Source organism: Dendrobates tinctorius, unplaced genomic scaffold, assembly GCF_039654945.1.
Source record: "Dendrobates tinctorius isolate UK_male_01 unplaced genomic scaffold, ASM3965494v1 ptg000035l, whole genome shotgun sequence".
Lineage (NCBI taxonomy): Eukaryota > Metazoa > Chordata > Amphibia > Anura > Dendrobatidae > Dendrobates > Dendrobates tinctorius.
The window spans coordinates 41995097-42023004 of record NW_027361703.1 but is presented as its reverse complement, the minus strand read 5'-3'; the positions used below and the strand labels follow the sequence as shown (position 1 = coordinate 42023004).

Below are 27908 nucleotides of genomic sequence, written 5' to 3'. Positions count from 1 at the left end.
GGACAACAGCAACAATTTAGTGTGCTTTTTTCCCCTTCCTTTTGCTCTACACCGTTACCATGGTGATGCATGTTGTAAAATGTAGATCCCTTGAGAGTGCTATACAAAAATGGAAAGCAATAGACAGAAGGAGAAAAAAGCACAGACGTGTAATCATATTTATCAGCGTACTACTAGTTTTATAAATAGCAACACAAGTCTACGAATACACCACAGTTACCTTTACTAATCTCTATCAGGACTGCCATACTCCTACACAAAAGACGGGGAAGTTTCTGCTTGTGCCATGTTGCGGATTCTGTTTGGGTTTATGGAAAATGTCTATAATTAAAGGGGTTGGATAATTTGATTTGATCATAGGAAGGGTAATGGACTTAGGCCACGTGCACACGTTTAGTATTTGGTGAGTTTTCAACAGATGACCCACCCTTTCAACTGTAAGATTTTTTATTAGATCAAACTCTCAAACAATAAAAGGTAAAAGGTCAAAGCAAAAGATTGAAAAATAAAGTTTTGTATATTTGTTGCCCTTTATTCCAAATGCTTGAGAAATCAGAAATTGTGATATAAAAATCAAAAAACCTGAATGCATATCTATGTATTGACAGGGCGACTCAGTCAACACCAATCAGAGTCTTTCTGAAAGAACAATCATTGTACCAAGAGATCAATAACACAAAGCAGTCTAGAAAATAGCTGGGCATGTCAGTATGTTTGACACCTACCAGTTTCCAGACTGACAGTCTGTGGAAGAACACTGGATAAATGGGCTTAAATGTTTCAAATATGGCACAGCTCCATTTTTAGAGCCCAAGACTAGCCATATTATTCCCAATGCTAATGGCATACTATGCACAGGGCTGACTACAAGATGCAGCTACCACATGCTATTGGGGGTACGTTCACACACATATATACATACATATATATTTTTTTTTTTTGGGTCTCGATGGAACTAGCATGAAAAACAAGATGGACAAAATATTCAGGTGATACAATTCATAGATGTGGAAAGATATTTATATTAATTTGTGGCTCTGTCAAATGAACAATAATAATATACTAGAAACATTATTTTTTTTTTTGGTAATGTACCAAAATGTAAAAAAAAAAAGGCAAGAGCAACCATCTAAAAATATCCTCACCTTCAATTTCTAGAAATTATCCAAAAATATACTCCATCAACATGTTTACATCTGCCCTCACAGTTTATTACTCACCTAGTCCTTAAAGGGGTTGGCCACCTTTGAGGACAAATTTTATTTTCTACTTAAATGCATGCATGTATTGCTAACAATTTGTTATTGGGTTTCATCACAAATTTTGCACAGTTTTGCTATTATAGGCTCTTTGCTTCCTCGTACATTCAAATTCAATGTAATCTGTGGTCATAAATCAACTGAGAGGAGCGCAGAAAAAGATAAAAGAAGTACAGATTATCCTGTCAGGAAGAGCTCACTGGGATTCTCAGGTAAGGAAGTCGGCCACTTTCTCTTGTTAATGCAAATTTCCTCACACCCTGACCAACATTTCAGTACATACACTAGCTGATGGTGGATGAGCACGCGGCCAGCACTGTCCTCCTCCCTAGTGAGGACTGATCTGGTGACATGTTCCTCCACCATCAGCTACTGTATGGACATAGGATTTTTTTTTTTTTTAAATGGCAAAAACCTTTTCTATATGCACTGCATGTATGTAAAACCACTTCACGTGTACACACGTCTGGAATTGTGCTTTAAAATCGATTATTGAAAAAAAAAAAAAAAAAACCTCAGATCACTGAAAAAATAGTGACAAAAACCCAAGTAATATATGGGTAGGTAACCCAGAGACTGGGACAATGAAGCAATACAAAGACAAGGCCTTAAAGTGGTTATTCTGACTCCATATCTAGGCTGTGAGTGTAGGGTGCTCTTGAAACAACGTTTTTGTAGATTTCTCTATGTACCATTACTCACACGAAGAGATTTCATCAGATAGCTTGACTCGACTGCAGGAGGTGCGCATAAAGATTCCAGAAGAAGGATTATTTTCAAGCTGAATTCCTGTACTTATGCAGAATTACAGTAGCAGTAACAGTTGCAGTAGGTAAAAAGGACTATTCTGAACCAGAACTTCAAGACATGAGGTTCTTAAGATGGCTGACACAGAATGAAGAAAAAGGGAGGGGTAGCTGACATAAGAGTTAGGGAGGCAGACAGGGAGAGAGGAAGGTCAAACTTCTGAAAGGCAAACTTTATTGCAACACAACAATACCATATCATGGGGCTTGACTTCAGGTTATTATAAAGAAACCACACTGTACTCACTTTTCACAGGTCTACCAGTGAGTCTCTGCTCCCAGTGCCAGGTATTGGCTACGGCACTGACATCATGTCGATAGGCTGCTGCGCTATCAGTTCCCTCAGCGCTCTGGAGGGGACTTTTCATCTACACTGGCAAAGCCGGTAAGCTAAGTAACTGGATGGTGTGCTGTGGTAGCCACTGCCAGACCCAGAGAAATCGTCAGAAATTCACTGGTGAACCCAAGAAAGCCGAGTACAGTGCGGTTTGTTTTTTTTATTATAACCGTCAGCAGATCAAATGAAGCAGATCATGAGCGCAAGGGCAAGTGTCCAAGGGGAATTCCTGGCTAGTTACACAGTAACAGAAGACATATCCCGTAAGTGAGCAGCTAGAAAAAGAAAAATGAAAGTGAAAATCTCGTCTGAAATATTATCTATATTCAGTATGAACACCGAGCCATAAGGGGCACAGCACATTTATCACGAATGGCACATTACACATCACATATTGCACCAACATGACTGAAATGGGGCAAGCTACATACTATATTTGATAAAGATGGCGCACATCATTTCTTACAGAACATCAAGGTGTTCATGCTTGAAAATATATCTTATATCCTATACTACAGAGGAGCCATTTGTTTCTTCTACAGAACCGCACTCATAGTACTTTTCACAACACGATCATGGTACTAAATATTGCAAGAATACAGACTAAGCCTAGAATTTTGGTGCAAACTATGTAGAATATTTGATTAATTTGCTAGTGTACATTAAACCTCTTTTCATGTAAATACAGATGGAAGTTAATTTTTAAATCATTTTTGGAATTCTCCATTATTTCTGTGTGTGTGAGAACATGGCCTAGTTTCTTCTGAGATTTTTCAAGCTCTAAAGCCTTAAAGGTAAAATATGCATATATTCTGTGCAATAATGTGTGATAACGTGATGAACACTGGTGTAAATAGGGAATAGTTCTGTAGAGAACGGCGTCATAGCAAAAACACAGAGCTGGAAAAATTGACCCCTTGATTTACAGTTGGTAAAGCCATGTGCCATGACACCGAGATACAACATCCATCAAATGGGGCAATAGAAGACTACTACATGCAGATGCACAGTAGCTCCAACACATGAAACTGCCAGGTGGAAATAGGGCTGCACCTTTCATGAAAAGATCGCATTCTTTGTTAGACACATAAACCCGTCCAGCAAGAGTTGTGTTTGACAAAGGTGGGAAAAATATGAAAGAAATACTTCTCACAATAGAGTCCAGGAAAACAAGTCCTTTGTAACATATAGTGACGTGGACATTATATTCTAATGGATAAAACTACAGAAATATGTAATTACTAATAACTGCATTTGCATTAATTGAAATTCACTTTATTCTGAGCATTCAGGGCCTTTGCCATCTTTTTTTATCATTATTTTTGCTTATACCAGGCAAAAATATCATTTTTTTGTTTTTAACATAGGTTTTTTTTCTGTTAGGTGGCCACAGTGCCAACGTGTACCGTTACATTGCACTTCTACCAACATATGCTCTGCCTCATTTATTTGATTTTGTTTAAGTTGTTAGTTCCTTGTACAAACAGCGTATGGAGCTTCCTCAGGGGTGTGGCCATGGCGTAAGTATGGTCATATAAAAATCTAGCTGATCAGATCATATGATTGAAATTCAGCCAATCACAGCGCTCTGCTTGGTGCACGCACACTTGGGTCCATGAATACAAGCCCACCCCTTTATCATGTCTTATCGTGCATGCCCGGGGTGGCAGGTGCCTTGCCACATACCGGGCATGCGCGATCGACAGATTGACAACGAGCAAAGCCAGGAAAAACGGAGTGCCAAGTGCACACTATCCACCATATTATATTATATTATATTGCTCTCTATTTATATGCTGTACTTAGTGGAGCAGTGCACGGATAAGCATGCTTTTAGCCTATTAATATATATGTGAAATATTGACCTGCTCCTTGTTGCTTTAGATACAAATATAGGCAATCAACATTACTCGCTAATAAATATGTACTCTGTAATTTTTCTTTATATGTGACAATGATAAAAACTAATTTTTTACACAAATTTGAAATGAAAATTATACAGATTTTGGCTATTGTTCTTCATGCCATGCATATTTTCAATTATATTGCAACTTGCAATTGTAGCAGATTTTTTTATAAAGTGAAAAAATCGTAGTAGAAACAAATTGTGTGTTTTTAGTGATATCCTCAACAACATTTTTATTACAGCTTTATGGACTCTTGGTTCTCCTTTTTTATGTCATTTTGAGTCTCTGTTTATAGGCAACTGATCCTTTTCACATATGCAAATCCGAAATTATATAAGAAATCTCTGGTAACTCCCAGTTGATCTAGAACATAAATTATAACCTAAATTGTATGAGCTAATATCTCTGCAATGGAGAAAAAAATAAAACAACATTTTATATCAGCTAAACAGCTAGTATACCATAATGTGGCCAGTTTAAACATGTTAATACTGGTGAAAGGTCCTCTTGAGGTCACATTCCCACGTTCAGTATTTGGTCACTTTTTACCCCAGTATTTGTAAGCCTAAACCAGGAGTGAGTGAAAAATACAGAAGTGGTGACATGTTTCTATTATACTTTTCATCTGATTGTTCCACTCCTGATTTTGACCTACAAATACTGAATAATAATAATGTGTGAATGTGGCCTTAGAGCAGTTTTGTGATCTGACATTTTGTTCTGTGATTTTTGCAAGTGCTAAGCACGCATCCAAAAAAAATGCTGATTTTTTATAACACATGCAAGATGCTAGATTTCTAAAACTTAATATGGACAAAACAGAATTCATTATCTTTCCACTGCCTCACTCAACCCCCCCCCCCAAAGGAACTATCCATTAAAGCAAATGGATGCTCACTCCCCACAGTTCCACAAGCTTGCTGCCTTGTGATAACCCTCAACTCTCATCTCGCCTTCAAACCACATATCCAAGCCCTTTCCACTTCCTGCAGACTCAAACTCAAAAATATTTCCAGGATCTGTACATTCCTCAACCGAGAATCTGTAAAAGCCGTAGTCCATGCCCTCATCATCTCCCTTCTTGACTACTGCAATCTCCTGGTCTGTGGCCTTTAATCTAATGCTCTCACACGTCCAACCTATCCTAAACTCTGCTGCCCAACTAATCCACCTGTCCACCACTATTCCCCATCCTCTCCCCTCTGTCAATCCCTTCACTAGCTCCCCATTACCAAGAGACTCCAGTTTAAAACCCTAACCATGGCATACAAAGCCATCCATAACTTCCATACATCTGTGTCCTAGACTCCCGGTACTTACCTGCACGCCACCTCCGATGCTCACAGGATCTCCTTCTCTACTCCCCTCTTCCCATAATTGCATACAAGATTTCTCCCGCACATCATCCCTACTCTAAAACTCACTACTCAATCATATCAGACTCTCACCTAGCATTGAAACCTTCAAAAGGAACCTGAAGACCTACCTCTTCCAATAACCCTCCTTCAAAAGGTACCTGAAGACCTACTTCTTCCGACAACCCTCCGTCAAAAGGAATCTGAAGACCTTTTTACAACTACCCTACCACCTGCAGTAACTAGAGATGGGCGGTGTTCGAGTCGAAATGTTCGCTAATTTCAAATCCGAGTTGTTTTAGGCGGTGTTCGAGCCGTTCGCCGAACTCGAACACTTTGCTTAAAATTCGGCTGTTCGAGGTTACGTTTGAGAACGGTTCGTTCACCAAAAGCGTAACTTTATTTCCACAGTAATAATGGTTTTCTTCAATGCTAAGAGACAGTTTCATCATAGAATCATAGAATCATAGAATCGTAGAGTTGGAAGGGACCTCCTGGGCCATCTGGTCCAACCCCCTGCTCAAAGCAGGATTCGCTAAATCATCCCAGTCAGATGTCTGTCCAGCCTCTGTTTGAAGACTTCCATTGAAGGAGAACTCACCACTTCTCGTGGCAGCCTGTTCCACTCATTGATCACTCTAACTGTCAAAAAGTTTTTTCTAATATCTAATCTGTGTCTCTTCCCATTCAGTTTCATCCCATTGCTTCTAGTCTTTCCTTGTGCAAATGAGAATAAAGTTGATCCTTCTACAATGTGACAGCCCTTTAGATATTTGTAGACAGCTATTAAGTCTCCTCTCAGTCTTCTCTTTTGCAAACTAAACATTCCCAAATCCTGCAACCTTTCCTCATAAGACAGGGTTTGCAGACCGGTCACCATTCTGGTCGCTCTTTTCTGAACTTGCTCCAGTTTGTTGATGTCTTTTTTAAAATGTGGTGCCCAAAACTGGACACAATATTCCAGATGAGGTCTGACCAAAGAGGAGTAGAGGGAAATAATGACTTCACGTGATCTAGACTGTATGCTTCTGTTAATACATCCTAGAATTGCATTTGCCTTTTTTGCTGCTGCATCACACTGTTGACTCATATTCAGTCTGTGATCTTTTAGTATACCCAAGTCTTTTTCACATGTGCTGTCACTTAGCCCTATTCCTCCCATTCTATATATGCTTTTTTCATTTTTATTGCCCAGATGTAGTACTTTGCATTTCTCCCTGTTAAAAACCATTCTGTTAGTTGCTGCCCACTTCTCCAGTTTATTTAAATCTTTTTGAATCCTCTCTCTCTCTTCTGTAGTATTAGCTATCCCTCCTAGCTTTGTGTCATCAGCAAATTTAATCAGTTTACCCTCAATTCCTTCATCTAAATCGTTGATAAAGATGTTGAACAATACAGGGCCCAGGACAGAGCCCTGTGGTACCCCACTTGAGACATTCTTCCAACTGGATGTGCAGCCATTTACGACCACTCTTTGGGTCCGATCACTAAGCCAGTTATGAATCCACCTAACAGTTGCCTTGTCCATTCCATACTTAGTCATTTTTTCAATAAGGATTGTATGAGAGACTTTGTCAAATGCTTTGCTGAAGTCAAGATATACTATATCTACAGCATTTCCTTGATCCACCCAATCAGTGATACCGTCATAGAAGGAAATTAAGTTAGTCTGACATGACTTATTAGTTAGAAACCCATGCTGACTCTGTTTAATCACTTCATTCTTATCCAGGTATTGACATACATGTTGTTTAATAATTTGTTCCAAGATCTTTCCTGGTATAGAAGTCAGACTCACCGGCCTATAGTTGCCTGGGTCCACCTTCTTCCCCTTTTTGAAGATAGGAACAACATTTGCTCTTCTCCAGTCTTCTGGCACTTCTCCTGTTCTCCAAGAATTTTCAAAGATTATGGAGAGGGGTTCAAAAATTTCTTCTGCTATCTCCTTCAGTACTCTGGGGTGTAATTCATCTGGACCTGGAGACTTGAATTCATTTAGGTTAGCTAAGTGTTTCCTCACTATCTTTCTGTTTATAGATATCCTGGATTCTTCTATTCCCTTAATAGGACAGTGAATAACAGTTGATGTTGCATTTCCTTTCTGAGAGAAAACAGATGCAAAATAGGAATTTAAAAGTTCAGCCTTCTCAACATCCTGTCTTATTATTTCATCATTTTCATCCTGTAAAAATCCTATAGCATCTTTGACTTTTCTTTTACTTTTGACATATCCCCAAAATCCTTTATTATTGCTTTTGACATCTCTTGCAAGCCTCAGTTCATTTTCAGCTTTAGATAATCTGATTTGTGCCCTGCAGGTTCTGCAGACAGCATTATATTGTTCTTTAGATATGCCTCCCTCTTTCCATTTTATAAACATTTTTTTCTTCCTTTTTAGCATGTGCTTAAGTTCTGTGTTCATCCATCCTGGTTTCCTTAAATGCTTCCTATTCATCCCTCTTTTCGGAATTGTTAACAACTGTGCTTTGAGAATTTCATTTTTCAAGATTTCCCATCCTTCCTGGACATTTTTGTCTTTAAGGATATCCAGCCATTGGATCCCTCCAATTCTCTTTCTGAATCCCTTAAAATCTGCCTTTCTGAAATCTAACCTTGACGTCTGAGTCTTCACAGGTCTTCCTCCTCTAATTATCCAAAATTCTAAAATAGCATGGTCGCTACCTCCTAGGGTCCCAGCCACTTTTACCTCCTCAACCATTTCCTCCCTGTTTATAAGGATTAGATCCAAGGTAACAGTTCCCCTTGTTTTCTCCCTTACCTTTTGGAAGATAAAGTTGTCAGCAAGAGAGGATAAGAATTTCCTTGACCTGTTAGTTTTGCCTGAGAGAGATTCCCAACAAATGTCTGGATAGTTGAAATCTCCCATGACAACTATGTCATATTTTTTGGAGAACTTGGCCATCTGATGCATAAAGAGTTCATCTATATCTTCGGCTTGCACAGGCGGCCTGTAGTAAATGCCTACAATGGTGTCCTTTCCATTGTTCTGTCCTTGTATTCTTACCCAAACAGTTTCCACAGAACTCCCAGTCTCTGAAGCTTCAATCTCTGTGCAGATATACGCGTTTCGAACATACAATGCGACACCCCCTCCTCGTTTATCAAGTCTGTTTCTTGCAAATAAGTTGTATCCTTCTAGTCTTGTATTCCAATCATGTGTATTGTCCCACCAAGTTTCAGTGATTCCAATTACATCATATTTCTTTTCCTGTGTTAGTAGTTCCAATTCTCCTTGTTTGTTGCCCATGCTTTGTGCATTAGTATAGAAACATTTTAGTTTGTGATTGGTTTCTCTTTCTCCAATATTTTTATTAATTAGATTCTTTCGTCTTTGTTCTTCCTTTCCACTTCTAATAGCAGAGTTCTCAATAGCATTTGTCAGGTGTATGGCTTTTTCTGGTCTTTTGCTTCCCTTCCCATGTTGTTCTAGTTTAAAGCTCTCCTTACAAGTGTAGCAAGGCGACTTCCAAATACATGCTTTCCAGTCTTCGTAAGGTGCACCCCATCTCTAGCAAGTAGTCCATCGTATAAGTAGTTCACTCCGTGATCCAGAAATCCTTATCGTTGCTGACGGCACCATCGACGTAGCCAGTTGTTCACCTGCAGAATCTTATTCCACCTCCTTGTTCCATGGCCATCCACTGGGAGGATGGAAGAGAAGACCACCTGCGCTCCCAGTTCTTTCACTTTCTTGCCTAAGTCTTCAAAGTCTCTGCAGATGATTTCCAGGTCATGGCATAGTGGTCGGGGGTGGAGGCGGTGGATAGATCTGTGCTGAAATAATGCACATTTTTTTTCTTTCCCGCATTTACAGTAGGGCGGTGCAGTCTCTCAGCCTATCAGCAGTGCACACACACAAAAGCAAAGTGCATGTTTTTTCACACAAGCAAGGGCATTGGCTGTGTATGTCACATGTCCTTGCCCTATAAGAAGCAGCCATTTCCCCCCCATCGCCACCATTTTATCACCGCTGCAGCTTGTGTTAGACGGCACCGCTGCTGCTGTGGGTGCTCTACTGTAAAACAGTGTGAATTTACAGCGAATTCAAGCTTACATACAGAGAGAGATTTAGGGAGTAGGGACTAGTTGTAATTACAGCCCTTTTCAGGGCTACATTACAGCAGTTCATAGAAAGTGTAGGCAGGCAGGTCTGTGCCAGTGCTGTGCTAGTTTTTTTCACAGCATCTGTCCAAATCTAGCTCAGCCAATCCTAGCATTTTCTGTTACTCAGTGGTGTAGTCCACCTGTCAAGGAGCTACACCGTGTGTGTTTCTAATAATTTTTTACCGCATCTTGTGCAGAAAAACCTTTTTGGCCTAGTAGTGGTGTGTGCTACTCAGCGGTGTAGTCCACCTGTCAAGGAGCTACTCCGTGTGTGTTTCTAATAATTTTTTACCGCATTTTGTCCAGAGAAACCTTTTGGGCATAGTAGCGGTGTGTGCTACTCAGCGGTGTAGTCCACCTGTCAAGGAGCTACACCGTGTGTGTTTCTAATAATTTTTTACCACATCTAACCCAGAAAATCCTTTTGGGCATAGTACCACAATTTGGTCACTGATCTCTGCTTGGTTTCCATCCATTGTTATTTGAGCAAACATCTACAGAGTTGCCAATAAGTAACTTAACAAAAATGAGTGGCAAAAGGCCTGCTGCTGGTGGAAAGGGGAATAGGCGTGTTGCAAAGGGAAAAAAAGGTTGTGTCCATGGGGTAGGTGCTAAAGCAACTGGAACATCTGCCGAAGAAAGACCATCTTCCAACCAAAGTAAGATGTCTACTTCTTTTCGTGGACAATCGGATATGATCCCTTTCTTGTGGACACGCCAATCACAAATTCAACATCAAGTGCTCCCTCAAGTGGGTTCTCCGCCACCTCAACTACAACCTCACAAATACTCCAGTCTTCAGAGTTGTCACCCCCAGCGCACTTGCTTCCTCACAGCTCCCAAGTCTCCAGCCGCCCGTCTGAGTATGGTGCATCACAGATAGTATGAGTAAACAGCTCTGCAGACTCAACCATCGCCTGGGAATCAGAGGTCTGCTCCAAAGCTTATGTGAGTCCAGGCGAGGAAATGATGTGCACTGATACCCAGAAGCTTTGTGAGTCAGATCCAGGCCCAGATGAACAAGAAATCGTTTTTAACTGCATTTAGCCCAGTGAATACTTTGGGCCTAGTACCTGTGTCTGCTACTCAGCAGAGGAGCTCACCCATCAACCAAGCAACCTAGCCCATTCAATCTTTTTAGGCCTTGTAGCTCTGTCTGCTACTCAGCAGAGGAGCCCACCCGTCAACCCAGCAATGCCGCCTGTTTATGTAAGAACTAGTTTGTAACTCCATTTAGCCCAGTGAATACTTTGGGCCTAGTACCTGTGTCTGCTACTCAGCAGAGGAGCTCACCCGTGAACCAAGCTATGCCACCTGTTTATGTAAGTACTGTCTGCTACTCAGCAGAGGAGCCAGCTGTTAAGCAAGCTACAGCACCTGTGCTTTGGACACTTAATTTTCTCATTCTTTCAGGAATGTCTGTTAGGCCTAATTCCAGAATTCCGGTTGACCTGCACTTACTGGGAAATCGTCGTTTGTGGGGAAGAATTGGAATCCCAGATCCCCATCACTAACGGGGTTCAGCGGGTTACCCGCACCTATCAGCAAAGAGAAGACACACGCTGGTCTGTTCAGTGTAGCGCACGTGCAACCCCGGACATGTAAGGGCATGACAGCCCTGTTATTGCTCGATCACGCATGGCAGAGCCTCGCGTGTCCCTCTAATAAGCTGGACGCAGACCGCGGAGGCATGCCGGAGTCTTGTTCGTTAACGGAATTAAGCTGACAAATCACTAGCACAACTAAAAACGGCCATGCACCACCACCCACAGAATCGAGAAAGCTTGCAATCTGTCAATGCTTTCCGTGGCCGGCCAGGGTGAGGTTTCCCGTGTGGAGTCCACTTAAGCCGCAGGCTCCATGTCAGGAACCTGTCAGCGCTGGCGTGCAGCCTCCGCTGAGCAGGGACTCACCCGCACTGTAGGGGGGCCTGGGGTCAGGTACAGCCGGAAAGTACAGATACACAGGACCTGTGGACACTGAAGTTTAGCAAGTAGTCACAGGACCTACGGTCATGTGACTGCAAGGGGGCGGGGCTTAGCGTCCTGCTTTCAGAGATGGCAGGACACTATATAGAAATACTCAGTCAGGCAAAACAGAGGTCATACACAGATATCAGTAAAGTACCAGGGATGAGACAGAACGCATAGTCAGGGCCAAGCAGAAGTCAAAGCCAAACAGATATAGAAGGTACCAAGCAGAATCCAAAGCAATATCCAGAGAACAGACCGAGTCGTACACAGAGAATCAAGCAACCAGAACACAGCACAAACACACTCAGGAGTCACCACACAATGCCAAGGGCGAAAGTATAACTGACGGGGATGGGAGCGTCCTGAGGCTATAAGAAGCCTCTCCCAGAACCAGGGAGAGGCCACAATCATAGCCCCAGGTGTGCAGTTAAGCCTGCACTGGGATCACAACCTTTAACCCCAGAAATGCCAGTCATCAGCACTGGTTCCAGACATTGACCCCACGTGTGCGAGTCAAACCCGCACTGAGATCATGACACTCCACTCCTTGTGGTGCCATTCCGGACATTCCTTTAAGGTTCAGCTTTGCAACCATACTCCCCCCGGAAACCAAAGACTGTGCCTTCATGGACACTGTTCGGAGGGTCGTGGGAATAATGCCGCCCGATCGGCAGTTGGCATAATTTATGGTGGGAAGTCTTCGTTTTCGTTTTTAGAATTTTTTTTATTATAGACTTTTATTCCAGTCTTTCTTGATTTTATAAGGGCATGACATGCCTATATCTGTGTCTCCTCCTCCTCCACCTTTTTTCTATATGTAGTTGTCCCTTTTCCATGTGTTATTTGTGTCTTCTGAGCAGTTTGTCTTCTTTGGGACACCTTTGAAGGTGTTTGGCATGTGTTTGGTATGTGTTTATATGTGTTTGCCTGCCATTGTTTTCAATGGTGTTCGACGGTGTTCGTCGAACTTGCCTCCTGTTCGACGAACCAAATCGAACTCGAACACTAGGGGGGTGGCTCAACACTAACAGTAACCCTCATTCCACCAAACCGCTGCATAACCAGCTCTGCCCTCACCTACTATATCCAGAACTATCCATTGTACACTGAGTTCTCATGGGCATGGTTCTGTATCCTCCTCCTCTACCAGTCAGTGACTTGTATTGTTGACATGTGAAAAGGGGTATACATAATAACAACAAATACAATAAATGTAAAGTTCCATGGAATAAATGGCTCTATAATATATAATAATGCAAGATTGCATGCAGCACATACCCTAAAGTAAGTGTGAATGTACCTGTGTATGCACGAATCGGCAATATATATATATATATATATATATATATATATATATATATATATATATATATATATATATATATATATATCTCTATCTATCTGGATTCATGTTCATCTGATCTGAATGCCAGTCCTGTTATTTGAACCTCATATAAAGTCACCACTAACTGAATTTGATTGTCAGATCATTACAACTGTCAGCTGGGAAAGAAAGCAGTCAGCACAGAAGAGGAAAATAAGTAGCTGCTCCATAGCCAACCCTGTGCTTACAGGCCTTACTAATCCAGGAAAACTAGTGTCCTTATTCCTCATTCATCTATGAAATTAAAGAAAAATATCACATTCAACACTAAAATTTCTCTGCAGGACAGTATACATAAGTCTTTTTCAATAAGCATTTTCTCATAAACGTCTACTGCTGGTATAACCTACAGCCAATGGTCACTGGCTCATGTTATTTTAATTTGCACAATTCACGCCTGCAAATTCAGACTAGCCAGGTGCTTCAAAAATTCGGTATGGCTCCACAAGCATTGCAATTTTATTAGCACAAAGAACTCCTAGGGAGAGTTAAATCCACTGGTGCACACAGTACTCAGAAATGGCTGTCAAAGACTGAACTGATAACATGAATTTAAATTGAATTTTTGGGAAAAAAACTTTAAACTCACTTTTAGCCAGGATTAGGCTGGTTTCACATTTGCGTTTTTTAGCGCTGGAAAAAAACGCATATGTGCGCATGCGTTTTTTCCCCTATATTTAACATGGGTGCGCATACCTGCGCGCTTGTAAGCGCATGTATGCGATTTTCATGCGCTGCGTTTTTTTGGGGTGTGCATTTGTATTTTCCAGACGCAGCATGTTGCATTTTTTGGCCCTGCAAAAAAGCGCATGCGCACATATGCGCACGTTTTGCGCTAAAAATGGCCATTATAGCCTATGGATGCGCATATGTGCGCACTGGCATGCTCATGTATGCGTTTTTTTGCATATGCGTTTTTTTTTTTTAACCATGGAATTTAGGGGTTTGGGTTAGAGTTAGGGTTAGTTAAGGGGGTTTAGGGTTAGGGTTAGGGTCAGGGTTAGGGTTGGGGTTTGGGTCAGGGTTAGGGTTAAGTATGGTTTGGTTAAGGGTTAGGGTCAGGGTTAGGGTCAGGATTAGGGTTAAGTATGGTTTGGTTAAGGGTTAGGGTCAGGGTTAGGGTCAGGGTTAAGTATGGTTTTGTTAAGGGTTAGGGTCAGGGTTAGGGTCAGGATTAGGGTTAAGTATGGTTTGGTTAAGGGTTAGGGTCAGGGTTAGGGTCAGGGTTAAGTATGGTTTTGTTAAGGGTTAGGGTCAGGGTTAGGGTCAGGATTAGGGTTAAGTATGGTTTGGTTAAGGGTTAGGGTCAGGGTTAGTGTTAAGTATGGTTTTGTTAAGGGTTAGGGTTAGGGTCAGGGTCAGGGTTAGTTAGGGTTTAGGGTTTGGGTTAGGGTTAAGTATGATTTGGTTAAGGGTTAGGGTCAGGGTTAGGGTTAGGGTTAGTAAAGTCATGGTTTGGGTTAGTGTGAGGGGCCACCTAATGTTGGAAAAAAACGCAAACGCGGTAAAAACGCACTAAAAACACATACAAACGCATAAAAACGCTGCTTTTTTTCATGCATGCTCATAAAAATGCTTGAAAAAAACGCAGCAGTTGTATGCTTTTGTATGCGTTTTTTCAATGCGTTTTTTTGCGGGAAAAACGCGCTGCAAAAAAAAGCAAGTGTGAAACTAGCCTTATAGCATATTTTCTACCCCAAAGGAGTATTACTTACTTTGAGGATTTGGATAAAAAAAAATCCTGAAGTTTTTCTCTTCCTGCAGTTCATAAGTGGTATAACGAAATGCTGAGATTACTAGCTGAATCCAATGGAAGGAGTATTTACATGTCAGAGGTTCAGGACGCTGCTTAGTGTGAGCGCAGACGGCCTCATCAACTGCACAAATGGGGTACAAAAACTCAGAAACAAACGTCAGCTAAAATGGGACTTGTGAAACTAACAAAAGCACCCTATTTTCTAACCACTGTAGTGAATGACAATGATTCAAAAATATATAGCATCTCTTGATGACTCTGATGGGCTGCTGATAAGTCTTTGGCTTTGTGATTTTTTTTTTGTTTCTATGGTAACGAATGTTACATCACATACAGGCCTTGTGTGTGTAATATATGTTTTCAAAATTTAGTGTTTTTAGCTTATGACAACAGTGTTCTATGCAAAACAAAATGGAGGAGTCTAATGCGATATTCACAGCAAATGAGAGCAGGGGAGAGAAAATTCTTGTTTCTGCAAGGAAAGTCCACGAAGGATATTTATGATGATATGTCGCAGACATTGGGGGATCAATGACCTTCATAGTCTACAGTTAAGAACTGGGTTGCCAAATTAAAAACGGGCCACTTCAGCATCAACAATGAGGAACGTCCTGGACAACCGAGAGTGGTTGTTGTTCAAGAGATCATCAATGTTGTGCACAACCTCATACTGGAGAATCGTCGAATTTCAGCTAAAGTAATAGCAGACATCATGGAGATTTCCCGTGAACGTGTTTGCGTAATTACCCTTGAACATTTAGACATCAAGAAGCTATCTGCAAAGTGGGTCCCCAAATGTTTGACAACAGATCAGAAAAGCATGCGAGTGAAAACTTCCCGGTCCATTTGTCAGCATTTCCATACTGATAAGAACTTCATGGATTGACTGGTCACTATGGGCGAGACCTGGATTTAATTGTATGTCCCTGAAACCAAGGTGCAGGTAAAAGAGTGGATGCACAGTGGTTCTCCTTGTCCAAAGTAGTTCAGGGTGCAAAAATCAGCCACTAATGTGATGGCGTATGTGTTCTGGGATAAGGAGGGCGTGCTGCTAGTGGACTACCTTTAAAAGGGTTCCACCATCAATGCAAGGTAATATATTGAACTTTTGGACAAATTGAAGGCAGCTCTGAAAGCCAAAAGGCGCGGGCAAGCTGTCCAAAGGAATCTTGTTCCTGTAAGACGCCTCCGCTCACACTGCACAAGCGACAAAAGGCAAAACTGGAGCTGGGCTTCCAGCTGGTTGACCACTCACCTTATTCACCAGATCTAGCTCCATCCGACTATCATCTGTTTCCAAACCTGAAGAAACACCTCAAGGGTACCAAATTTCACACCATTTCTGATGCCATGGCTGTTACGGATGCTTGGTTTGATGCACAACCGAAATCCTTCTTTTTGCAAGGCTTACAGAACTTGGAATAGCGATGTGATAAGTGTGTTGACTTCAGTGGAGAGTATGTGGAATAAATATAATGTTTCATCTTCCTATCTCGTTTCTTTCTGGGTAAAGCCAAAGACTTATCAGAAGCCCCTCATATAGGGGCTCGTTCCGATGAGTGCACAATACCAATATGTGCTTACCGAGTAAAAATCAGACAGCACACTGACCAATGGAAATCAATAGGGTTGGTTTAGATGACCATTTTTTCACAGACCGAGTGTTCCAATGAAAATAATTGCAGCATAACTATTCTCTTCTGAGTGTCAGATGAGATTGGTCCATTCAAGTCTGTAGTTGCACAAGAAAAATAACAGATCCCATACAGAACATCTGTATTCAATTTGATTTTTACAGATAACTTGCAATCATTAACATAGAATACCGTATTAGATTATTTGATCATGTGCATTTTAAAATGTTGCTGCTTAAAAACGGACGTCACATTGATTTAAAATATGCACACAGATGACAATATGGATGAAAAATCGTACCCCGGCCTAAGAGAGAAATAGGTAAGGACTAATCTCAATTAGTACAATCTATAGATCTAATTGAAAAAGTACTTTTGTGGGACCAAAAAAAAAATAATAATCAAGAAATGCAATATGAAATTAGTTTGGGTTTGATTCTTTAATTATACACTTTTAGAGACGTTCAAGCAATTTTTGGCCTCATAGCTTTGTGTAATTCTATTTCATAAGCCATCTGGTAAATTCTGTTCTCTCCCATTTACACAAGATGCACGTGGCGTAAGGGGGCCATACCCATGACATCACTGCCCACCATGCTAAACCAGAAACCACTTACTGCAGTATAGCTTTCAGGGGAAATGAGCATCAGACTGTTGGCTTTCGGCATGCCCAATCCTTTTCTTCCTAAAGGAATGAAACCACAGCCAGAGGTGTCTGGCAGTAACTTACACTTCAATAGTCGTCAGCTGAACACCACGATCCTTCTGACACCCGCTATACTTATGCATGCTCAGTCCGCCAAGCAGCATGTGCTTTGAATGAGGAAGAGAGAAATAACTGCAACCAGACACCTCTGGCAGTGGCTTATATGCAAAAAAATTGGAAATACTGAAAATTAAAGTGCCCGATCCTTTTGCTCTCTTCACACGCGTCAAACACTGACTGAACACCAAACAGCATTTTAAACAGGAACAGCTCACCATGTAACGTGCAATTTCAGCTGACCATAGTTAAATGCGTTTGGCCACGTTTCCTCCCATTTCCGTAAAAAAACAGACAAGCTCAGAAGAGTTGAGTGCGTATTGTTTGTTGCGCTCTGGAGGAATAGCTGGCTTGTTTGGCCAACGGCCATCTAAAGTGTATAGTCAGCCTTAGTTTTAGAACATTTCAAGGCACCACTCCGGTGGCCTTTTTTTTATTTCACCACTGGAGTGGTGCAACTAATCGAAGTTCCCTGACCTTATTAATATACTTACTGGCCGCTGTCTTCAGCTGTACCCGGTACCGCTCTGGTCTCGATCCGCCATCTTGTGACCACAACTTCTGACTGACCGGAAGTCAGAGGTAATGATGATCACAAGCTCTCAATGCAAGTCTGTGAAGTCTCGTTCTGGCTCTCATAGACATGCATTGAGTTGTGATTTCCGGATTGCCCAGCATACACTGGAGTGATCTGGTGGGTCACAACCTGCAGAAGACGACTGGAGCGGTGCCAACAACAGATGAAGATAGTGGCTGGTAAGTATAATACTAGGGACTGGGAGCTTAAGATTAGTACCACTACTCCAGCCCTGCAATAAACAATAAAAAAGCTGGAGTGGTGCTGTAAAAAAAAAAGTTTTCTTTTTAGTGATATAGTGCAAAAGTACAAATACTTACATGGTTTACTTTCTTACCTTAAGTTCTGTTTTCCAAATTTGGGATTATTCCCTATAAAGAAAAAAAAACAAGTGAATACTTTACTAAACTGTCATATACACTAAAAATATATTTACCAACTCAAGTGATCACATCTAAAAATAAAAGTTTTCACAAAGATGGAATATTTTTGGTTATATAACCTGAAGTTGATTTTTATGATCTACTATTATACAAGTTTCACAGATATTAAAAGTTATTTTTGCACACCCTATAATCAGTAACAGAATGAGGAGCCGTGCACAATACTTGAACTTGCTTGACACAAGGGGATTTAGGAAATGTTCACATGTTGTGTTTTTGATGTGTTTTTTTTTTCTGTAGGCAAAACAAGCTCTTGGCAGTAAGGAAGCTGGTTACAAAAAGTAGGTTTTGCTGCATTTTTCAGGATCCCAAAATTCAGCTTTGCTTCCACCACAGAAGCATGAACAATGCAAAGTGTTAGGACAATTAATGCAAGTTGTATGTGAAGCCATAAAACCATTTTGGAAAATAGGGCAAATTGATCTAGTTATTCTGAACAAAAAGTTAACATGAGTTCATGAAAAAATAAACAACTACAAATGTAACCGCGAGGGGAGGTGAATTGGTCTGGCATAGGTTAATCTCACACCTTGATCCGCCAATGTTTTCTTTTCACATATCACTAATTTAATTAAACTGTACTAATCCTAACTACCATTCTCATGTAAGGAGAACAAGAAATTATGGTTTAAACTTTGGAAAATCACAAAATCAAAAGTCTTTTACATACTGCTGTACATGCTTTTTCCCCCCACTTTTTTTTGCATTGACGCATAGCTTTCTATGGCTACAAAAAACGCATAAAGAAGTGACGTGCTGCAGTTTTAAAAAAAACCGAAGCAGTTTTCCAATTCAGTCAGGAAAAAAAACAGTGCATGAGATTTCTGAAATCTCATAGCTTTTGATGGTACTGTAAGACGCAACTTAAAATTTGCATTAAAAAGTGCAGCAAAAATGCAATGTGTGAACATAGCCTAAGGGTACGTGCACACGCTGCGGATTCTGCTGCGGATTGCTTCGCGCGGATTTTGCAAAATCCACAGGTATCTGCGGATTAGGCTGCGGTTTTTCATCTCCACAACGGAGATGGCAAACTGCAGCGGAATCCGCAGAAAGAATTGACATGTCAATTCTTTCTGCGGTTTTGAAACCGCAGCAAATCCGCGCGGAAAATTCCGCAACGTCTGGGGTTTTTTTCTCCATAGTGTATAAAAAGGTACTGTACAACACAGCAGAAACTGCTGCGGATCCGCAGCGGCCAAATCTGCTGTGGATCCGCGGCAGAATCCGCAGCGTGTGCAAACACCCCAATACTAGTCTATCACTACTGGAATACTGGACCCCAGAGAAAATTTCCCTAAGCTTGGTGCTTGAATGAGCAAAACGACTACAATTTTTAACAAACCGGTGAGTTTTCAGTAAACACTAAAGTATTTTTCTAAAACACCCAGATGCGATTCTTTGTAAAAGGTAATTATTGTGAGCCTTACAAGTTTCCATGGGCACTAAATATAGAATGCAGATAGGGGAACATTAGATGCACTTTCAGCCTGCACATGATGAAAATGGCTTGTAATTACCAGACTTGAGATCCTACTTTCATTTTCCTGTTTAAAGTCACACTAAATCTATAATGCTAATTAATCAGATAAACAGGCCATTGAGGGTGTATTCATGTGAGCCAAAATTTGTGGCTTTTTTTGTCCCAATCATTGCAAGGCAAACACATTGTACTATGCTTTTAGGCAGGTGTGGAAAAAATACTATCAAAGATACTGTGGCAGTGTGAATAGTTTATCAGCACTGAGTACCAATTCCTTACTCCATTGACTGATGTTAAACCCCAAACTTGCAGGGTGGCCGGAGACACTCATTATTGTACCACTCTCCAGCCTTCTGACAAACAGGTTGCCCTCTATTATAGACAAATATTTCCCATTTTGACTCATCAGTCAAGAGAACCTGCTGCCGTTTTTCTGTACCCATAGTCTTAGATTTCATGCATAGTTGAGTAGTATGGCCTTGATTCCTTGTACAATGTATGGCTTTTTGTCCTTGAAGACCACTTTTGGCCAGATGTCTCTATACAGTAGATGGGTGTAGCTAGGTCCCACTGGTTGCTGCCAGTTCTGAACTGATTGCAATGTTGGACATCTTACAATTTCAAAGGAAAGTGAGCATTATGTATTTTTCATGAGCAGTGCTAAAATTCCTTGGCCGACCACTGCATCGACGGTCCTAAACATTGGCCATTTCTTGGAGCCCGCAATGCTGAGAAATAAAGGCTGACAATTATGCATCATGTAATACCATCAAAGAGGAGTCTGATCGTCTCAACGTTTATTCTGCTGTAGGACAACGACCCAAAACATACAGTCAATCTCATTAAGAACTATCTTTACAGTATTAAAGAACAAGGAGTCCTGGAAGTGATCATTTGGACCTCACAGAGCTCAGATCTCACCATAATCGAGCAGGTATGGGATTACAATAGGGTAGAAGGATGTGTTCCAGCCTTCATCCAGAGAAGATCTGTGATTATTCTTCAAGATGTTTGGAACAACCTCCCCACTGAATTCCTTTAAAAACTGCGGGCAAGTGACAAGTGTACCTTTAAAAGTTTATGCTGTGATGGCATTGGGTGGTTTACTTCAAATATTGATTAGATTAACATATCTCCTTTGTTCACTCACTCTGCAAAAAACATTTTTTAAAGTGTTCTTTCTTTGTAGCATTTTCCCACACCTGTCTAAAAATTTTACATAGTACCATAGCTTATTTTCTTTTTAAACTATATTTATTTTCGCACAAATTGGGGAAAAAAGCCACAAGAGAATGTTCATGAAACATAAATTGTACAGACTAGAATCAGTACAAATCACAAGGATCAGTGGAGGATTTTGCAGTGGATTTCTCAGCGGTGAAATCCACAGCGAAAATCTGCAGCATAAATTGATATGCCGTAATTTAAAATCTGCCGCACAGGTCAATTTCTGCAAGGATTCTGTCTGCGACATGGGGAAATGATTTGGTATAATCCCACCCAGTTTACTGCTATAGTATTGTGCTGCAGACTTTCCTAGTGGAAAATCCACACTGTATCTACCCATGTGAACACTCCCTTGATTGTCTATTTATCTGACTGAAATATGAGCCATCTGACTCAAATGTGACCTGCCTTGCTAAACAATTTTTGCCTGCCAAACACTTATCTGAAATGATATTTTGTAAACATTTGAAGAACTTGCCATACATGAGTATAAGCCAAGTGATGACTAGCTAATCTATTGTAATCTGGTTAGTAGAGCCGTATTGACAACAGTACCATTCACAGCAAAAGAAAGACGCAGAAAAACGTGTGCAAGCAAATGTATCCGTCATACGACAACCTCTCTGCGACATGTATCCGTCATACCACAACCTCTCTGCGACATGTATCCGTCATACCACAACCTCTCTGCGACATGTATCCGTCATACCACAACCTCTCTGCGACATGTATCCGTCATACCACAACCTCTCTGCGACATGTATCCGTCATACCACAACCTCTCTGCGACATGTATCCGTCATACCACAACCTCTCTGCGACATGTATCCGTCATACCACAACCTCTCTGCGACATGTATCCGTCATACCACAACCTCTCTGCGACATGTATCCGTCATACCACAACCTCTCTGCGACATGTATCCGTCATACCACAACCTCTCTGCGACGTGTATCCGTCATACCACAACCTCTCTGCGACATGTATCCGTCATACCACAACCTCTCTGCGACATGTATCCGTCATACCAGTCTCTCTGCGACATGTATCCGTCATACCAGTCTCTCTGCGACATGTATCCGTCATACCAGTCTCTCTGCGACATGTATCCGTCATACCAGTCTCTCTGCGACATGTATCCGTCATACCAGTCTCTCTGCGACATGTATCCGTCATACCACAACCTCTCTGCGACATGTATCCGTCATACCACAGTCTCTCTGCGACATGTATCCGTCATACCACAGTCTCTCTGCGACATGTATCCGTCATACCACAGTCTCTCTGCGACATGTATCCGTCATACCAGTCTCTCTGCGACATGTATCCGTCACACCGCAGTCTCTCTGCGACATGTATCCGTCATACCGCAGTCTCTCTGCGACATGTATCCGTCATACCAGTCTCTCTGCGACATGTATCCGTCATACCACAACCTCTCTGCGACATGTATCCGTCATACCACAGTCTCTCTGCGACATGTATCCGTCATACCACAGTCTCTCTGCGACATGTATCCGTCATACCACAGTCTCTCTGCGACATGTATCCGTCATACCAGTCTCTCTGCGACATGTATCCGTCATACCAGTCTCTCTGCGACATGTATCCGTCACACCACAGTCTCTCTGCGACATGTATCCGTCATACCACAGTCTCTCTGCGACATGTATCCGTCATACCACAGTCTCTCTGCGACATGTATCCGTCATACCAGTCTCTCTGCGACATGTATCCGTCACACCACAGTCTCTCTGCGACATGTATCCGTCATACCACAATCTCTCTGCGACATGTATCCGTCATACCAAAATCTCTCTGCGACATGTATCCGTCATACCAAAATCTCTCTGCGACATGTATCCGTCATACCACAATCTCTCTGCGACATGTATCCGTCATACCACAATCTCTCTGCGACATGTATCCGTCATACCACAATCTCTCTGCGACATGTATCCGTCATACCACAATCTCTCTGCGACATGTATCCGTCATACCACAATCTCTCTGCGACATGTATCCGTCATACCACAATCTCTCTGCGACATGTATCCGTCATACCACAATCTCTCTGCGACATGTATCCGTCATACCACAATCTCTCTGCGACATGTATCCGTCATACCACAATCTCTCTGCGACATGTATCCGTCATACCAAAATCTCTCTGCGACATGTATCCGTCATACCACAATCTCTCTGCGACATGTATCCGTCATACCAAAATCTCTCTGCGACATGTATCCGTCATACCACAATCTCTGCGACATGTATCCGTCATACCACAATCTCTGCGACATGTATTCGTCATACCACAATCTCTCTGAGACATGTATCCGTCATACCAAAATCTCTCTGCGACATGTATCCGTCATACCAAAATCTCTCTGCGATATGTACGTACATGGGGTGAATTGGTTACAGTAGCTACTTCAGTCATTCATGAATGGTTAGCGACACAGAGCCCCATTATGCAGATTAGGAATGTGTCATCTGAAGCTTTGTATGCAAAAAAAATGGACCAATTTGCATTACAGTTTTGGATCAGATTATGGCCAGTGTTTGGTCAGTATTTACCATTCACCAGTTTTTCTTCTGTAAAATAAAATTTGGTGGCGATTTCTAAAACTCCTCCTAACGGACATGCAGTAACAAATGGACAGCACGAGGGAGAAACTAGGACAGAATCAGTGTGCTACTTGAGATATTCATGGACCAATAGACTTGAATGGCCAAGTTTGATCCAGGACGGAGATCGCACTAACCCAATATTAGCCAACTAGATGGAGGCCCGATGCCATCGCATCAGGAGGGCGGTAATGTCACGATGGGGGCAGGCTTTGAAGTGTTGAGAATCTCTCCCCCCATGTGCTCACCCACCTATCCACTCTCTCTTTCCCCATGTGCTGACTTCTCCCATCTGTGCTCTCTTCTTTGACCTGTCTACCCCATGTGCTATCCCCCTTGTCTGCTGCCTCTCGCCTTCCTGTGCTGTGTTCTCCTCTCATGTGCTGTCCCGTTTGATCTGTCTCCCCCCGTGCTCCTTCTCTTACACCCTTGCGTCTGACAGTGTACGGAACATACCACAGCTCCTGGGCAGGGAAGGAAGCAAAGGACAATACTGACATTACAGCAGGAGATCGCAGAGGATACATTTTGTGAGGTAAAATATTGTGTAACAACAGTCAGTGAAATATTTTACCTCACAAAATGAATCCTCTGTTATCCCCTGCTGTAATGTCAGTATTGTCTTTTGCTTCCTCCCCTGCCCAGGAGCTGTGGTATGCTCTGTACACGGTCAGACACAGACAATTTTTAAAATGAACTTTAGTTCGTGGGAAAACCCCTTTAATGTGACTGGCTTCCTCTGCCTGTAGACACGTCAGGCATCTGCCGCCAGGATCAGCCAAATAATTCACTGCGCCTGTGCGGAATTCTCGCAAGCGCAGTGCGAAAGTGTTCCGCTGGTGGTACCGCAGAAGAGGCTGCGTGAGTGTCAGAGTGTGTGGTACGTACGGCGTATAGCATGTGTGTGTGTGTGTGTGTGGTGTGACTGTGTTCCGCTGGTGGTACCATGCAATAGGTTGGTATCAGCAGCAGTTTCCATATTCCATCAATTGGGTGTCCCAATATGGTGGTCGGTGAACAACCTCCATTTGGAATTCTGGGATACGGTGACATCTGGACAGAACAGGAAATTAAAACATTACAAGGCAATTATATATTAGCCAATGGGTCTTTGGTGTTGTGGTCTGCTTAATGGATCCAACTAGAGCATGTCAATAGCAGGCACACCGCTGCAGGCGAGACTTTCATTCAAAAGAATCTGACAGCAGGTTTTTGCTATGCAATCTGACAGCAATATGAGGTAGGGACAGAGACCATGATTCCAGGGATTTATCACTTAATTCACTAGGTGAAGCAGTTATAATAGAATCATTGTGGATCGAGCAAACCTTGGATATTTAGCTTTGTATAACCTGGCCCACACCACAGCTTTCTGTGTACATTGTGACAGAACGCTGCTAATCAGTGATGCAGGCGTGGTAGGACTAGGAGGCATGAGGACAGTTGTCCTGTAGTGATCATCTCCTGCTGATAAAAAAAACTGATTGATTTGAAACATAAAAATACAGCACAGTAAGTGGCACATCAGGGTCACTAAATGTTCTCTGCTCCTACATCATGATGCTCTCAGATTACATATCAAACCCAGCTCACAGATTCCCTTTCAAATAATGAGACCATGTGAATGCAGCCTAAAATGCAAACTCAGATCAATCTTACAGATAATAAAACTAGTATGGCTGAAAATAAATTTTGTATAGAAAAAAAATGGGGAAAAAGAAGTCTAATATATTCAATGTATGTTAGTTTTATTGGAGAATTGTAGCCACAAGTACAGAGCCAATGCAAAGCAATCAAGAATCATCAAATATGGTAATATTTTGAGAAGCTTTTACATTGGAAATCAACTTGTTTTTAAGCCTTACTGACCTTTTAATTATAGGTTATTTTCACTTTTAGGAAAGTGATATATTGCCAATTTACAATTTATTTATGGTAATAATAAAAAGAATACCCTTTTCAGCTAGATTTGCTAAGGCCTGTTTCACACTTCCGTTTGTTTCCATCAGTCAAAATCCGCCGTTTTGCAAAAAAAACGACGGATCCGCCGTTTTTTTGGCGGATCCGTTTTTTTCCCCATTGACTTGCATTAGTGGAGGATTTTGACGGATGGTCATCCGTTGGATCCGTTTTTTGATGGATCCGCCAAAATTTTGGCGTCCGCTTACTTGAGTGGATGGACAATGAAACTTTTTTTTGTCTGCACGGATCCGCTTTTTCACCCCGAGCATGCCCGGAAGAATTTCCTGTTCAGAAATTTAACCCCAAATCCCGTTCTGGCGGCAGGAAAAATTCTCTCTCTCTGCTTTCCAGACCGCGGTTCCTTTAAATTTCCCCTCCAGCGGATCCGTACACAACACGGATCCTGTAGCATCCGTTTAGCCCATGACGGAGGCGGATCCGTTTTTAACCGCTCTGGCGGATTTGCCTCCCGTCAAATTAACGGAAATGTGAAACAGGCCTAAGAGTGAGGAAATAAGCGTACTTCGTGACTACTACATACAATATGCACTTCCTACATTCCACAAAGGCTTTTTACAGAACGCGGGATTTAATTCACACTGGATAATTACAATGGTATTGCTTAATAAATGAGGCAGTATGCAAAGTGTAACCTATGGTACAAAGTATAATTCAATCTGCCAACTAATGTAATTATTCTAAGACACCTCTTCTAGTTCACTTTATTTTTCAGAGAAGGATGTTTGTAAGAGAAATGTTTTCTATTTCACATAATCGTACAATAGGTAACCCAGTAATTAACATGTCGGCACGGAGATATTTTTAACTTGTAAAGAAAAAAGAAGAAGACTTTTCGTAACTCCCATTGCCAATATGAAATGTATCCATCTTGTTCTACCAGAACAATTTCTTGTGTTACACACAGCATGCAGATCGTTCGGCACAAGCCTATGCAATGGTCTCATGGCCAAATACAAACTCAGTTGTATGGATCAGTAAAATGGCTTTCATATAGGTTTATGGGTTCCTACTGTACCTTTGTATTCCCTCCAACGGCATAATCTTTTGCTGGATTCATACAGAATCCGAATAGCAGCATAATTTTTGGAGGGGTTGGATATCCCCCTAATATGCTGGCATTACATGGTTGCTGTTACGTCTGACACCTAACAGAGCAGGGGGAACTGATCTTTACAGTACAACTACAGCTAGGGAATATCTTAAATCACCAGAAAACATTCAAGTCACAGCTTAAAAGCAGCTAGAGGAGTCCTTTAGGACAAAATAGTGTTTGAGCTAAAGTATTGGGCTTCAAAATGCTTCATCTGCGCTAGCGGTGACGGAGCCTCAAACGCTGCAGCCAGCGTCCGAGGCTCCGTCACTGAATGATGGCACATCGCGAACGCGTGCCGCTTTACGGCATGCGTCACGATGCGCCCGACAATGGAGGGCAATGGCAGCGTTAACGGACTGTGTTACACCGCGTTATGCCGTCTAATGGACTGCCGAGACATGATGTGAACCCAGCCTTACCATTTTAATACCATTTTATTATAAAACTTAAAAACTAACCTGTCAGCATGATTTTGCAAAGTAAACTACAGACATTTTCATGTTGCCGCTGTTATACTGATTAAAATTATACCTGGGGTGAAGAAATCTGTCTTGTGGTTCTTGTGTAAACAGTGTTAAAAGTATTCAGTTAATGAGGTTCTCGTGATCCAGGGTGGGACTGTAGGCAGAGTCTTATCTTCCTGCTCTAAGCCAGACTAACCAAGGAGAAACCCTGCCCACAGGCCGCCCAGAAGCACAAACATGTTCCTCATCATAGAGACACACTGTTTGTGCTTCGGTGCGGCCTGTGAGCAGATCTCTCCTTGGTTTCTCATGCTTAGAGCAGGAAGACTCTGATTACAGTCCTGCCCCAGAGCACTGGTGTAGAAATGGCAAAGGTCGCAAAATTTTCTGCACAACTCCACATTGCGCAACAATGTTGAGACTTTTCAAAGCGCTTTAATTAAGCGTTTTGAAGAAGCGGGCCATAGTGTTCAGTTATCTGTGGATAACCCCAAGTAATTTTTAGGTCCAATAATCTGCTGACTAATTTCTTTATAAATCTGTTGTGTCAGAACTCCAAATTAGTAATACAGACACAAAGTGAAATAGCAGCTATAGTATTGTGAGTGGTAGCTTTAAGTACGCCCCCAGCATTTTGCCAGTTTGCTCTGTACAGATCCACTGCAGAGCGAGCTGTCAGACAAAGTGCTGGGGCAGGCTTACAGCCA

The 27908-nt window shown here is 41.8% G+C and overlaps 1 protein-coding gene across 2 annotated transcripts in view; it reads right to left on the bottom strand.

Annotated features, from left to right (window-relative positions):
* PLXNB2 (plexin B2) overlaps positions 1-27908 on the bottom strand; it is a 295006-nt gene that overhangs the window by 107256 nt on the left and 159842 nt on the right. For both annotated transcript variants that reach the window (XM_073573427.1, XM_073573428.1), the window contains one exon: positions 18214-18247. The gene's annotated coding sequence lies outside the window, so the exon portion shown is untranslated. The remainder of the gene's footprint in view (positions 1-18213; positions 18248-27908) is intronic.